This window comes from Carex rostrata, chromosome 17, assembly GCF_964058835.1.
Source record: "Carex rostrata chromosome 17, lpCarRost1.2, whole genome shotgun sequence".
Classification (NCBI taxonomy): Eukaryota; Viridiplantae; Streptophyta; class Magnoliopsida; order Poales; family Cyperaceae; genus Carex; species Carex rostrata.
In genome coordinates this window covers 6,871,883-6,887,561 of record NC_135934.1, presented here as the reverse complement: position 1 = coordinate 6,887,561, position 15,679 = coordinate 6,871,883, and positions in this window count along the sequence as shown.

The window sequence follows — 15,679 nt, the reverse complement described above, 5'->3', positions numbered from 1 at the left end:
ATTTAATTTCATGTTTACTAGTTGTCTTTCACTTCCTCTAGTTATATTTTTTTTTCTAGTTGTATTTCATATTCTTCAAATTGTATTTCACATTTTTTTTTAATTGTCTTTCATCTTGTACTGATTGTCCAAAACATCTTCTTTTTCTTTGATCCTCTGGATCTGGTACAAAAATTGGTGTTTTTTTTACGTTTTTTTACCTTAGTACATTGTTCATTAATTAATTTGTTTCTTTTTAGTTTTCTTTTTGGTTTTTTTTTGTTGGTTTGAGCTCATGCTATGCACAATATTACAATAAATTAATTCTCCTCTATGAGTAAATGGCTTGCTAGTTGTCTTTCATTATTTTCTAGCTGTTTTTCCTTTTTTGTCTTTTATATTTTACTGGTTGTCTTTCATATTCTTCTAGTTATTTTTTTTTCTAGTTGTCTTTCATTTTTTTCTTACTTGTCTTTCATTTTCTATAATGTATCAACAAAAGATTTCCTGGTTCAAAAGAATATATTGATTTTTACTTTTTATGAGCAATTTCAGTTTTAGTTTATTCCAATTTGTTAAATTAAATAAATAATTTTTTGTTTACTAAATATTGAAAATTGAAACAATTTAATCGTTGACTTTCCCATGCATTTTGTAAACGATGTTTGTGATTTATGAGATTTAAATTTGCATGGACAATTGTCAGATCATGTTTCAGCTAAAAAAAATACCACATATAACAGCTGTTAGAAGGTATATATAATATGTAAATTGTAAATTTTCAATGTGCTAATTAAATGAAATGCATAAAAGATTTAAAAGCATTCGGCCTGTTGTATTTTTGTTTCAGGTCATAGTTTGTAAATATGTGTAATGTGAGTTGGAGACGTTTAGCAACATACTGGAAGATAAAATTGATTTGAGATCAAGGTGCCTAAGTGGGTTGAGAAAGAAAAAGTCGTGACAAGAGAGAGAGAGTAATGGTAAAGACAAGCACCACTTTATCCTTCTTTTGCTTTTTACACAGTTCTGATCCTGGCAAAGAGTCGTGATTAACATTTAGATAACAACAAAACGGGGAAAAGATACATCAGATATGCTTACCTGATGTGTAATAGAAATTTTATGTCGGCCCATGGAAAATCCATAATGCTAACGGAACATATAACACGCGTTCATAATAGTTATAGATCTCATTTCTTATAAACTCCAGCTTCAACTTATAATTTTTTTTTTTTATTTCTCTCTAAATATTTCAATTTATCTTCTTTCATTTAACTTTTACAAGTTTCTTCTATTGAGGAGATATGACCTGAAAATATTTAATTATTTTAATAATTTTAACAATCTTAAAAAAGTATAATAAAAATTTGAAGTCGAACATTATAGACATGATCTATATTATTCATATATCATGTTTATATAAAATTATGAGATTTGACATATGGTTCACCATACATTAAATGACTTGAAATTTCTGAAATTTGAGATCCTTGATATATCATAAAAAAAAATACTTAAATTGCATGAAATTGAATTGCTATTATCTCTATGCCAGTAATATAACTACAGATTTATTTTGAAAATTTGAAAATTTTATTTTATTTTTTAAAAAATTATGTCAAAAATAACTATTTATCAAGTGACCTATTCTCTTTCCTTTTCTTTCCATTTAATTACAAGTGAAGGGAATCTAAATTATATATACCCCTCGTCTCCTATCTTATTTCTTCAACTTTTGTCGCCGATCTTCAAATTCTCGCTCTTATTTCCCTATTATTTGTCTGTCGATACTGTTTACTGCTTTTTCGGAATTTGAAATATAATGTATATTTTAGAAAGTTAACCACTTTGTTACTTTGAAATCTTATCCAAAGTTCGTGACTTCGTGCAAAAGCATTCCATCAGCTTTTACAACACTTGGATAGTCAAATATAAAAGATATATATCGTTTTATGGCAAGATAAAAGAAAAGCAAGTTGTAGAAACTGGTTTTATTGCGGGGTCACCACTATATAAATAAATTAAACATTGAAATGGTCTGGATTTCTCTAGATTGTACATGCTGACTGAATACCTTTAAATCAATCTTTTCCTTTGTTTAATCACGACAAAGATTCCTTTGTTTCAGATCTTTGGGAGGTGACCACTTAAAGATGCTGCATTTGTTATTTTATCTTTGTAGTATATATGGCCTAACTATGGGAAAAATGATTAAAATAATTTGTTACATTCAAATTTTTTTCAGCCATTTCAAATATATTTGGGCCAAGATAGAATACTAGCTCATCTTATCCAAGGAATAAAATAGTTCTATGCTTCAATATGTATTGCCAAATTGATACCCTATTATAACATCAATTAACATGCACTGGGCCTGATTAGGCCCAACAGGCATATATATTTTTTTTTCTTTCGTATTTCTTTCCCTATATATTATCTTTTGGTAATTTTCCAGTTAGATATAAACATAGACCATTTAAAGGGACCAAACTTTGCTCACTGATATGCACCTTATTATTATTTTTTTTTAAATGATTGTGTAACTGACAGTAATTAAAAGGGCAATCATGCACAAAAAGATTTTAAAGAAGTAAACATAAAATAAAGAGTATGGCTAATATAACATCAGTGTCATTTCAGTCTATATAACACCAACTCCAAAACCTATCAAATCGAGTTCAAATGGTGAATCCAAACCGTTCAAACCGATCTACTTCATTAGTTGTGCATTTACATGTAAAATTTATAAGTTTTTGAGTTTATTTGATATCAAGTCAAGCGGTCAAATGTTTAAGTTTTTAAGTTAATTTTAATACATTCATTTTTCAATTTTTTTACCGCTTGATTTGATACTACAATAACTTGAAAATATAAAATTTTTGCATGTAAACGCATCACTCATAAAGTAGATTGGTTTGAACGGTTTGGATTCACCATTTGAACTCAATTTGATAAGTTTTGGACTTGGTGTTATATAGACTGAAATGACACTGATGTTATATTAGCCATACTCTAAAATAAAAGAGTAAGTACATAACAACTGATCGTCATCCAAATGACGACTCCGATGAGTTAATACAGATCCACATCCGCCATCCCTATATTCAGCGACAACGCCGACAAGTGAAAACCCTGTACAGGTTCTGTGAATTATTCAGTTTAGGGGTTTAGGCAACAACTAGCACTGGAATTATATTTTCAATACTCACTAATTAATTAATATCACTATATATTTTGCAGATCTGTTTCTCACTGAATTAATTTTTGAAATACTTTCAATTTTTCCATTATAATATGTGCAAAAGAAACACCATTACTATTTTGAGTATTGAATCAAACTGCTGAAGTGTTGCTGCTCTACTATAATTGGATGTTGGATGTTATATATTTAAAGAAAGTATTTTGACAAATTTATGACCTGGTAGTTCCTTCATAAGTGATGTTAAAAATGTATCAGTTGATTCAGAAAGTTCCATGTGTTAATGCAGCAAAACATTAATGCATTATTGTCTGTTTTCTGTACTCAAAGGACAGTACGGTACAATTACTATGACCTCTTTAGATACAAGGCTTATGAAACTTTCCTTTCATACCTGCTGCCCAAATATAGCCAAGATAAAATTTTCAGATATCATCTGACCATCCTAGTCCTTGATGACAATACATCAGCTAGCTATCATGAAATATTATTATTGTTATTATTATTAATTAGTTACCTAATTTTACAGTTCTGATCCTTTGTTTGCATGCACCTTACTGCCAACCACCATTTTTTTGTTGTATACTTCTGTAGGTTTGTGAATGAAAGACTTCCACATTTAATAAACAATATATTATTCATTATTTATATGGTCCCCCCGAAAAAAAATGTTTGTGATATATTTGCATTAATGTAGAGAAATTGTGTGGCAACATATCGAAAGTTGTGCGTAGTATCAGATTCTAATTTAATTTGTTCTTATACTACAAAGCAATGCCTAAGTAGCAATCATATGTAGCAACCGATATAGTGACACTATAGCGTATGGGATGATAAATATTATGATGCAATTAGCTTTTAATAATTCATTGGTTTGTACAATAAAGACTAAGATATATAGCAGTAATGACAATTCAAATTTAATGCTTAACATCAACTATGCTTAACATCAACTATGTATTGCTATTATATTGTTAAAAAAAATATTTTATTGAAACCATCAACTGTTTTTGTAGCACATAACTCACAAACATGCATGAGATGCTTTTACGAAAGAGAGAAAATAAAGAGTTTTTTATTTACATATTTTTCCTTTATGATTTTGATATAATAGTGTGTTTTGGGAAGGGGTATAATAGTGTGATGTGCTCATCGAAAGGGTTGGATGAGCACAATTCTAATAATCTATTGGATTGGTTTCAAACGACAAATTCAAACTGTTGAAATCGACATACTTCACGAGTGATGCATGTGCGTGCAAAATTTTCAAAATTTTGAATTCATTTAGTACAAAGTCAATCAGTAAAAAAAAAACTTTAATAAGTTATTTTATAAATTATTTTAATACATTATTTTTTATCATTTTTTTGACCGCTTGATCGACTTTGTGCTAATTTTTTTTTAAAAAGGCAAAAAAAAGCTCATTTCATTTCACTAAAACATAATAATAACATGACATCAGTTCACCAGAGCAACCATAATGCCCTGGATTGTCCACTTAACTGTTTTAGTAGATCTCACAAAACATATTAGTAGTAAACTTATAATCCAAGTTTGAGAGTTTGTTAAATCTCAAAATATTCTAAGTTTGCTAATACTAAACCAATTAACAAAGGGCTAAGGGTTAATAGAAAAGCAAAATGTTGTTGCTGGTATTTCTTCATCTTCCTAAGGCAACTCTGAGGTTGGTGTGCTACTATCTTCAGGGGACTGGTACACCACTGACGGAAAAGCAGTCCCATTACAATCTTGCCCATTAAGCTCACGTACCGGTTAAGTAGTAATAGAGAAGAGCAAAGAATCACAAATAGAACAAAACAACAAAACAACAAACTTTTATATTCAAACTTTACTGCCCCAAGGGGTTTCATACATATTTAAAGGAAAAAACAAAATTAAAACTATCATAGGAAATACAAACACATTACATACTATGATATTGTACCTGTTCGGCAGATGGGATTAAGCCTCCTTAGCAATCCTTAAGGCCTTAATTCCGCCGAACAGGTGTTCCTCAGTTGGGATTAAACGACTTCCTTAACGATACTTTACTAAGGCAGCCTCACCCCCTCAAGAAATGAGCAACTTTTGAACCTCCTTAAGGTCACTTTTTGGGCATTTTTAGACATATCTACTCTCAATTGAGATTGCTTTCTTAAGGAGGTCTTTTACTTTATAATTTTTTATTGGTCACATTATCTCTTCCAGCACACATTTCTAAGCACGAGAATAAAAATTTTGTCGTTGCTTCATGGGGTCATCATTGGCAAACTACTAAATCTAATGTTAGAGAGAGCTCTGTTGTGAAACGCTCTTTCTATTGATATCCATTTTGACAGGTATTCATCTCTTCTTCTTCGCAGATTTGTTTAAAATTTGATACTCGGTTGTTAAGTCTAGTTTCTCAATTTTTTCTAATTTTTTGTGTTGTATTCTCAAAATACAAATCCCAAGAGCTTTATTTTTGCCTCAAGTCCTTTATGGTTTTTGTCAGTTGATTCTTAATTTGTAAAAATCGAGTTACAATTTAGTTGTTGTCATTGTCTTTATTCGTCCAATGAGTTTCAATTTGTAGCTATTTTCTATTTAGTTTTTTCGTTAGCTCATTCTTTATAAAAACTTGTTATTTCTGCACACCTCTTGATTATGCTTGTATTTGAGGTTGAATTTTAAATTTTCATTGGTACTCAAATAATTAAATTAACATTGCACATTTGGAAAGACGATCAACATATAGTTAACTTTGCACTTTGCGCACTATTACCAACTGTTGGTACTAATTGGGTATGTTTACTGGTTTATTATGGTGGAAAATCAGAAGACTCGCTATAATTTTAATAACTTATTTGATTATTAGCATTTCATATACGGGATAAGTTCAAATTTCTGAACTCAAAATATAATCTTTTTCTTTCTTTCTTTTTATTTTATTTTAGTTTTAACTTTAATGGTAGATTTTAGAAATTGATATGGTCATTTTCTTTTAGGAATGACCGAGGTTGTTTCAGATAGATTACAAATTTATCAATTATTATAATTTGAGGTGTATTCTGACCATGTACGTATTTAACAATATTTTGCTCCTGCCTCCTTTTTTATGGTATTGTTCTAGTGTTGGTACCAGTCGGTACCAGCTTTCTTGCATTTACTGGCTTGAGTACTCTTTTTTTACTTATTAGATGTGAATATCAATTGTTCTATCCGTAAATTATTTTGCATGACAACAACAATATAGGGTAATTTTGTCATTACATACAACAATGTATAATTTATTCATGTTAAGTCTTCATTTCTAATCCTATCATTTCACCGAAAACATTCTCCTTAGTAAGGATTAAATTCTTAATCCTACATCTTCTAAGGAGGGTTGCTGAACACCCCCATTATGTTTTAGTAAACCAACAAAAGTTTAATTCTTATCAAAATCCAGGCGGTCAAAGCAAATAAATGTTCAATTTTTTTAAGACTCCTAGAAGACCACCCTACATAATATCACCCATGCATGTATCTTAATAAAAAAAAGATTATTCAGTCAAACTTGTGGAATTAATTTTTTGGAAGTATGGCTCAGGCTAATGAATAGGTGGATCACATTTCAAGTTATATATATCAATCATTGATCAGCCTTGATCTATTATGGTCATCGTCTACGTCCGAATCTAAGTTGGATATGTTTTCAATACGCATCGCGTCAGGCTCCCCGGGTTGGTTGAAGCTTGACCTCAAACTTGCATCTTCTTCATAGTACTTGTGAAGATGACTAACATTGAATGTGTTGGATATATGCAAAATTTTGGATAATTTCATGCGGTAAGCATTTGCTCGAAACTTATTTTCTTTGTATCTCTTTAAAACAATACAATTTTAGATCAAGTACCGTTAAATCTTTGTCGACCTCTTTCAAATTTAATTTTCTACTCATGTGTTTCCGCTGCACCGCTTTTGATATCAATGAACTAGAGCCACCTACAATCGTGAATGGTTTGGCACTTGGTTCTAAGAATTGAACGTGTAGTTGGGTCTCAAGGCTTCATTGTTGGTTGATGGGTCAAAATCAGAGCTAATAATATTTATAACCCTAATTGTCTACTCTACAATCGATTCACAAGCGCATGAACCTATCATATAGTATAGATCGGGGTGTCAATCCACAGGAATAGTGTATTAAGAGATCTAATCACTAATCAGTTCTAGGTTATCAGTTCTTCAGGTTATTTTGGTTATTTTAATTGTTGGTTGGTTGTAATGTACAGTTATAACAGTGCAATAGATGTTTGGTTGTTTAGAAGATGGGCTTCCAGAGATAAAACATTTTATCATTCTTACTCGTTTAATCTAGTTTTTGGTCAGATGAGCAATCGCATGAGGTTCTATCACTATCCGCATGCTACTGCGAAAGCCTATCAATTATGGTTTCTACTCTAATCGAAATTGCATGTGGTTTGGCCAGAACTGTGTGCACCTTGTACTAGTATCAAATGCAATATGAAGCTGCTAATCCTATTCTAGTGCTAATCACAAGTACGCTATAGCATCCTAATTGAAGAGGACTAGTAAGGGGATGGTACCATAGCCTCACCCTAATCAATTGTATAAAGATTAATGATAAGTCTCAATTACGAAGACTAGAAGGATTTAAGTTCACAGTTACGTCCTTCCTTTATACCTTCCATAGTTGAAATAACTGACATTATCCCACTATCAGTTTATAGAACGCGACGTTCGTCTGCAGATCTATATTCCAAAATGTCTCTAACTAAGGTTAGATCACAAGGGATCAGCAGGTACTTCTATTTCCCTTATTAGATCTAAGATAATTGTACCATATTCCTACCGGTCAACCATATACGCCTACCATGGAGTGTACATCTCCATGATATCGAGGTTAAACGCACCAAGTTAGGTAGTAATACAAAGAATAATTCACAGAAATAATTCAGATCAAACGCAAATGATAAATATAAAAAAACCTCTATATTAAACTCATAAGAATTTAAGATTATATGCCTTCACCCTAGAAAAGGGTTGCTTACTCGCTCAAGGCGGGTTCAACAATAAAAGATACGAGAGACATGAAGAAGAATGACAAAAGAGAGATAAAAGGAATACACCTAGATGGTCTCTTCTCTCATTTCTCTTCTAGTGGAGACTACGCTATTCTACTTGTCTATTATATTCTAAATTGCATTAGCCTCCTTTAGAGAACCCTAGATCTATCCTATATATAATATGTGCTATATGCTGAGTTCTATGGTCTGTGTTGGTCCCAAAGTCACCTAGAAGGGGGAGGGTAAATAGGACATTTTTAAATTTTAATCTAAGTTATAAGGTTCGAGTATGTCTTGAAGTTATTCATCAATTTGTGTCCCATCTGGATCATCAATAGGAGTGGTTTTGGTAAAATAGTAGCACAATGCTATCTCACGGTTTATTATACCCCCGACATAACGAGAGTAACCCTTATTGTCTCTGAACAGGTACTGATTATTACTGTTTTTATCCCAACATTTGGGTGCGAGAGATTGTTCACGTGCCCGTTTGGTACTTGTGTTTTTCGAAGCCATTTCGCTAGAAATTGATGAGATAATTACCTAATTGGTGTAGAGGAGAAGTAGAAAGTGAAGTTAGATCATCAATCCAATGGTCAGATCGTCGGAACTCAAGAGCATTGAAAATTAGGGTTTCATTGGAGAGAGAAAATGACGGTCAACTCTTGCAAATGGAGGGTAGAGACGAGTAGAGGAGAGAAAGGAGAGAAAGGAGAGAAGAATGAGAGTCTCCTCGAGTGATTTGGTGGTATGAAAGGGTGAAAACATGAGTGGAGGAGGAGAGGAGGCGATTTGAAGAGAGGGACGTTCAGGTGAAGAAGAAGAAAATAAAAAGGAGGAGGAGGTTTTAAAATGCGCCTGTCCTCTCTACTATTGTGAGTGTCCAGGGACCATTGCAACGGTCCTTTCAAATTTCATAACGTATATGCATTAAATACCTTTAATGCGGTAGAATTGCCTTCAATGGTCCTCGTCCTTTGTAACGATTTCGTAACGCTAGCTCTCTGTCTTCCTGAGCATTTTAATTATGCAGCCATTATTTTTACCGTTATAACGGTCCATAGACCGTTGTAACGATTAAGACCAGTTTAGTCCATTTTGATTTTTTTTGTGAGAATAGTTTATTTTTAGTGGTTACTATGTCTGTTGGGTTTCAGAGATGCCAAAACCAGTTTAGGCTTAAGTTGTGAAAATACCGTAAAACAAAAAATTTACTTCTAACTTAAGCCAAGAATTAAACGGGGTATGTCAGGAAACTTTCCAAGGTGGTCCACCTTCAGTATTCCTTTGGCATCAAAACCCAATTTAATCTTTTTACAGATCTACTCCATGATTGATTTCTAAAACTTTAATCTACTTATCAATTAAATAGATTAATATAACATTTATACCTCGTTTTCAAATTCCAATTGGAATGCAGCCGACCGAGAAGAACGAATCTAGGGAACTACTTGCCTCGGAGTATCAGACGTCTGATACCTCTATTGGTTATCCACCAGGACTAACCAGAGAGCGATTTATTTATTTTACCAGAAATACCGTAAACCGTGGGATTTTGTAAAAAACACTATTCACCGAGAAAATGACAAAATAACAATATTCACAACCTGCAGTTATTTCGATTCACTAATAAGCAAAAATAGAAATACCGTGACTTTCACAAATATATTATTTCTGGATCCCGTAACAATCGTAATCGAGAAAGAGAGAAAATAGATTACCGAATCAATTCAGTATCTTGGAAATTAGCAAGTTTTCTCTTCACCCTCACCCTTCTATTTATAGGGTATGAAGTCGATTGGGAAATGACCGAAATGCCCTCATATGTGGCTGTTTCAAAGTGGAAGAAGCAAAATTGGTTTTGAGTGGAAGAAATCAAATTTGATTTTTGTACTTTGGCCCAATAAGTTTTGAATCGGTTTGAGCTTTAATCTTAATTAAGGCTTTAATTATTAATGGGTTCTAAACTCATAATTTAAATCCATAATTAACAATTCAAATTCAAATCAAACATATATAATTGTCATGTACAATATTTCTTTCGGTTGTTGTTTCGGTAGCTTTTATACAACGTACTGTGTACACTTATAAATTAACCTGTGTTTCTGCTTGTCATCTTATATGACATTTATAATTTAATTATATCATGTATAATTAATTTATAATTAATCAACAAGATTCTCTGAGTAGCTCCTATATGGTGTGATCCAATAGGATCTGTGTTATGTTGGTAAATAGAATTAAAAACCGTTTTAACTTCTATAATCATAGGAGATACCTGGCAGAATGCACTATGACCATCCAATTACACAGATGATACTGTACTGTACAATATCATGATCTAGTAAACTATTTTACTCGTGTTAATTCTTTTGTCTCATAGCTATCAAATCAGTTTCAAGGTAGGTGTGTGTCATTCTTGCAAACTTAATCTTTTCTTGATTTTGAGCATATTATTAAATATGATTACTCTTGTAATCATACCGCATGCAGATAATCGTACTCTATCAAATGGTCCAGTGATACTATAACTTGTATAGAGATACGAGGGACAATAGTACTTTTGGTAAATCATCACTTCCTCATCTAAGCTATGTATACCGAAGAGCTACCGTTATAACTGTTTTTTACATACAGCGTTAGATAACAATCACACATACACATATCTTAAAAGAAAAGATGAATACCTAATACTATAGAACTTAACACTGAATGAAAATATTAATGACACAAACACAATTCCATTTAATGTTTCATTCGGGGTCTGTCAAATATCATGTTAAGAACTTATGAGTCATCTTACATTTCAAATCAAACCAATTGTTGAGAATGGGAAGGCCGTCGAGGTAGGGGAAAAATTTATGTGACTCCCACCATGTTGCTGCCCTATTTTGTACCTCTATTGTCACTAACGGAACTCGCTTGTTGGGAGTGACCTTTTTAACTCAAATAATTTTTCAACGGAATTGGTCCAATCAGGAAATTCATCGGGCTTGAGGCTTCTTGAAAAATCAAGAATTTCGACAAGTAGTCCCACAAAGAATAGCTAAGGTTAAAAGGATAAATCCGAAACTAATAACATGATAACTCCAATAATCCATTCATATTTGTAATAGTTTGGAGATAAAGCAAAGGAGTTTTTTTTTTCCAAAATATTTATCTTTTCTTTCCAATAATGAATTTGGCCGTTTGGAACAGAATGCCATAATTTCTCAAAATTAATATTTTTTTGACATGTAAGAATTAAAAGAGCAACTGAATAACCGCTATCCCACATTGGTTCTCGGTCTTGTGGACGTTCATATAGAGGTGGAGTTCCATCGTTATTATTTTGTGCATTTTGGTGATTATTTTGGTTATTGGTGGGAGTTTCATTTTTTCGGTATGATTTTGTTGCAAATGGTCAAGAATAACGATAAGGTTTGGATTAGCCATTGTTGTTGCAATGATAATGTCGAGTTGAACGGTTGATGGAGATATAACTCACGCAAGCGCAAAGGTAGATGTCAAATTTGACGGTTGGTGGTGATACAACTTCACGTAAGCATGAAGGTGGTTGTCGAACCTTGCTCTGATACCACTTGATGCAAAGCGGTCCTGTTACGATCTTGCATGTTAAGCTCACGTACCAGTTAAGTAGTAATAGGAAAGGGTAAAGAGTCACAAATAGAACAAAATAACAAAACAACAAACTTTTCTATTCAAACTTTACTGGCCCAACAGGGATTTTATACATATTTAAAGGAAAAAACGAAATCAAAACTATCATAGAAAATCAAACACATTAAATACTATCATATTACATTTTAGTAAACCAACAAAAATTTAATTCTTATCAAAATCCAGGCGGTCAAAGCAAATATATGTTCAATTTTTTTAAGACTCCTAAAAGACCACCCTATATAATATCACCCATGTATGTATCTTAATAAAAAGATTATTCAATCAAACTTGTTGAATTAATTTTTTGGAAGTATGGCCCAAGCTATTGAATAGGTGGATCACATTTTAAGTTGTATGTATCAATCCTTGATCAGCCTTGATCTGTTTTGGCCATCGTCTACATCCGAATCTAAGTCGGATATGTCTTCAATACGCACCGCGTCAACCACCATCTCCAAAGGCATGTACTGATTAAGGGGAGTTGCATCTTCAATAATAGATAGCCATCTTTCAGCATTGAGCTTGACTTTCTGCTTCATGCTCCATGTTTAGTAAAGAATTAAAGATTTGATTAGTAATATCAATGTTCTAGCTATCTTAATAGTGCAATCAGTAAAACACAATTCATTTCTATGTATTAAAATAGTCCAACAAACTACACTGAGAATTATCAGTAGTCCAGATTGTTCATGTTTAGGTAGGGTTGTTGCAAAATCCATTATATCTTCAAAGTGGTTCCATTGTTGTATAAATTGTTGACTTTTGCCTAACCAAGATCAGATTTGTTCTAAATTAATTCTAAAATTTTAAAATTTTGTATTTACACATATCAATCGTGAAGTATATCAGTTTTAACAGTTTGGATTCGTCGTTTGAAGTCAATCCAATATATTTTTGAAAGTGTACTTACCAAACTATCTTGGTGAGCATTACATGCTAGCTTTGTTCATATGATAATTCTATATGTTGAAAGAGGAGGGTTCCAATGCCTCATGTATCTCATATCTCATTATACCTCATATTTTATATTTTTTGAAACTTATTTACTATTTTTTAAAATAGGTACAAAATTACTATTTTTGGTTCGTTCAAAAACAGTGATTTTGTATCTATCTTTAAAATAATAATAAAAAGTTCCAAAAATTATGAAATTTCATTTCCGAACATATTTTAGTATAGATATCATGTTAAGAGGTTCAGATCGATATTTTAGATTTTAAAAACGAAGATATAAAATATGTGTGAAAGACATGATGAGGTATTGAAATCCTCTTCGATCATATATGTTGAAAACCAATTTATTCAACTGTAGCAATAACCCGCTAGCTTAATGATTAAATTTAGAAGTAGAATTACAAAAATATCCTCTTAACTTTTTTTTTCGTTTACTAATTTAAGTGCAATTTTGAGATCGGACATTTGCCCACTGATACCGATACAATATTCTAGCTAGCTAATTGTTAGTTTTTTTTATCACGCTCGTATAGATGATCAATTTTCTTTCAGATTATCTAATTTACAGATAACATATATATATCCAAAGTTTTATTTATTTATTTTGATAGTTTTTATTAATTATTGATGGTTGTCAACACAGGTTAATCCTTTTTTTATTTTTATCTGGTTGAATAATTAGATTAACTTAGAAAATAATATTTAAAATAATTAGTGTGCAATGTTGAACACCTATCATCTGCTAACTTTTTTTTATTAAAAGATTGTACACTCAAGCATGTTTTAGATGTTATTTTGGAAAATTATACTTGTGTCTCTCTTTATAGAGATAGGGACTTATACCAGTGTACTGAAGCCCATGCATGGATCTTACCAGCTGCTATTGGTTGGGAAAATACTCAACCCGTATGATAATGTTATCCGTTTCTTGAACTTGTTTTATAAAAATAGAAAATAGCAAGTGTAACTCTGTATCAAAGTGATACATTATCGATGCCCATTAATTAATTTGCAAAACTTCCAAGGGCCATATATATTATCTTTAGGCTTTAGCTCATGTCCATAAATTCACGAATTGAAAAGTTCTTAAATCTCTTCTTTTCATGCATCTTGTCCTAAACATGAAGGTTAATTTTAAAAAATAATTTAATTTAATTTTTCTTTGTGTGATTAATTAGTAGTAATATATGAAATGAAAAAAAAAATAGCTAGCTATTTCTTATTACATCTAGCTAGCTCACTAACTTGTATGTTGTGTTCTTTATCCTTTTCAATTTTTGATAGCACTAAAATGATTAACTTTTAATCCCTACGCACGCCCCCTCCTCCTTAATTTACCTGTCAGTAAATCCCCTCTAATTTTACTTCTTCTTTTTTAAGTGGAAGGTTTCTGATCTTACGTGCTAATTAATTAATGTGTTTTTGGTGGTGGCTGGGTTTGCTTTAGGTGGCGTATCTCTTGTGTTTGTAACACACAAGATACGTACACAGTGATCAAATTATTTAATCTCATTATCACTTTTTTCAGTACTCTTATTATAATTACTTAATTAATAAGGAGTAATTAGTACGTAAAAAGGCCAATTTTTTAATAATAAAAAACAATTGATTGTTAATTAACATACAACAACCGCTTAGCTTGCATCAATTGAGCGTATTCATATTTTACAGAATAATTATCAACTCCAAAGATCATGTGTATTTAAATAACATATATATACAAACTATACATGCATTAAAATATTGGAATCACTTAAAATAAAATAAAAAAACAAAAGGTAGGGAATTTATACGATAGGATCTCTTCCAAAAGTGATTATCGATTCTTAACCCGGATCAGAATTAAAATATGAATGCTTTCTTCTTGTTTTGTTTTGTATGTTTGGCATTACTCTGATAGTTTTTGCTCCTTTACTTCCTATATGCTACCTAGGGTTGATGGTCTATATAACATTAGCTTACTATAGCTTGAATGCAATAAAATCACTTAGCGCATAGCATCCATGCAGAAGGTTTATAGAGAGATAGGTTTTGTTTTGACAAAACAATGCTTTGTACCTTCAGAGTACATCAGGCATGCATCTGTCTGAAAACCCTAAAAGTTGCTAATCAGAAAACCCTAGCTAGTTCCCGGTTTGTTCCAAACAAAGCCAACAAGTTACCAGAACCCTGCCTCCCACTAATGGTTTTTAATTTTCTTTTCTCACCTTCTATCATATCAATACAAATATTTAATTATACTTTTCAAATATTATCTGATATTGGTAGCTTCTTCCAACAACGTATACAACATTATCAGAAACATCAAACATTATCAATCTACTTCAATTTGGCGGTTGAGTGATTTATTACCTTTGTTATATATGTTGTTGTTCAACCTTTTTTGTCTTATTATGTTTCTGCTACCTTCCAATGCCGACATTTTTATTTTTACCCCATTAAAAAAATATTTTAATAATAATAACCAAAGTTTAACAAAAATTTTAAAAATACCCCACCCGTGGAATTTTTCCACAGGCTGGAATTTTTATTCCATTTTTTTTTATAAAACAGAAATTTGTTTTTATTTTTATTTTTTGTATTAAAATATTAGAAATGTTGGATATATTTCTTTGAAAATAGATGGAATACAATATAATTTAATTTATTAGAAAGACTAACAAATAACCTGGATCAATATTTTTCAGGCCGGATTTTTCGCGGCTGTAAGAAAAATTAATATATTTATTTATGTGTTATTGGAAAAAAAATAAAAATGCTTAGATTCTGAGTTATTGATCCCGGTTCAAAAGTTACTTCTATGTAATATAGAAAATATTGTGATGCTTCTAGG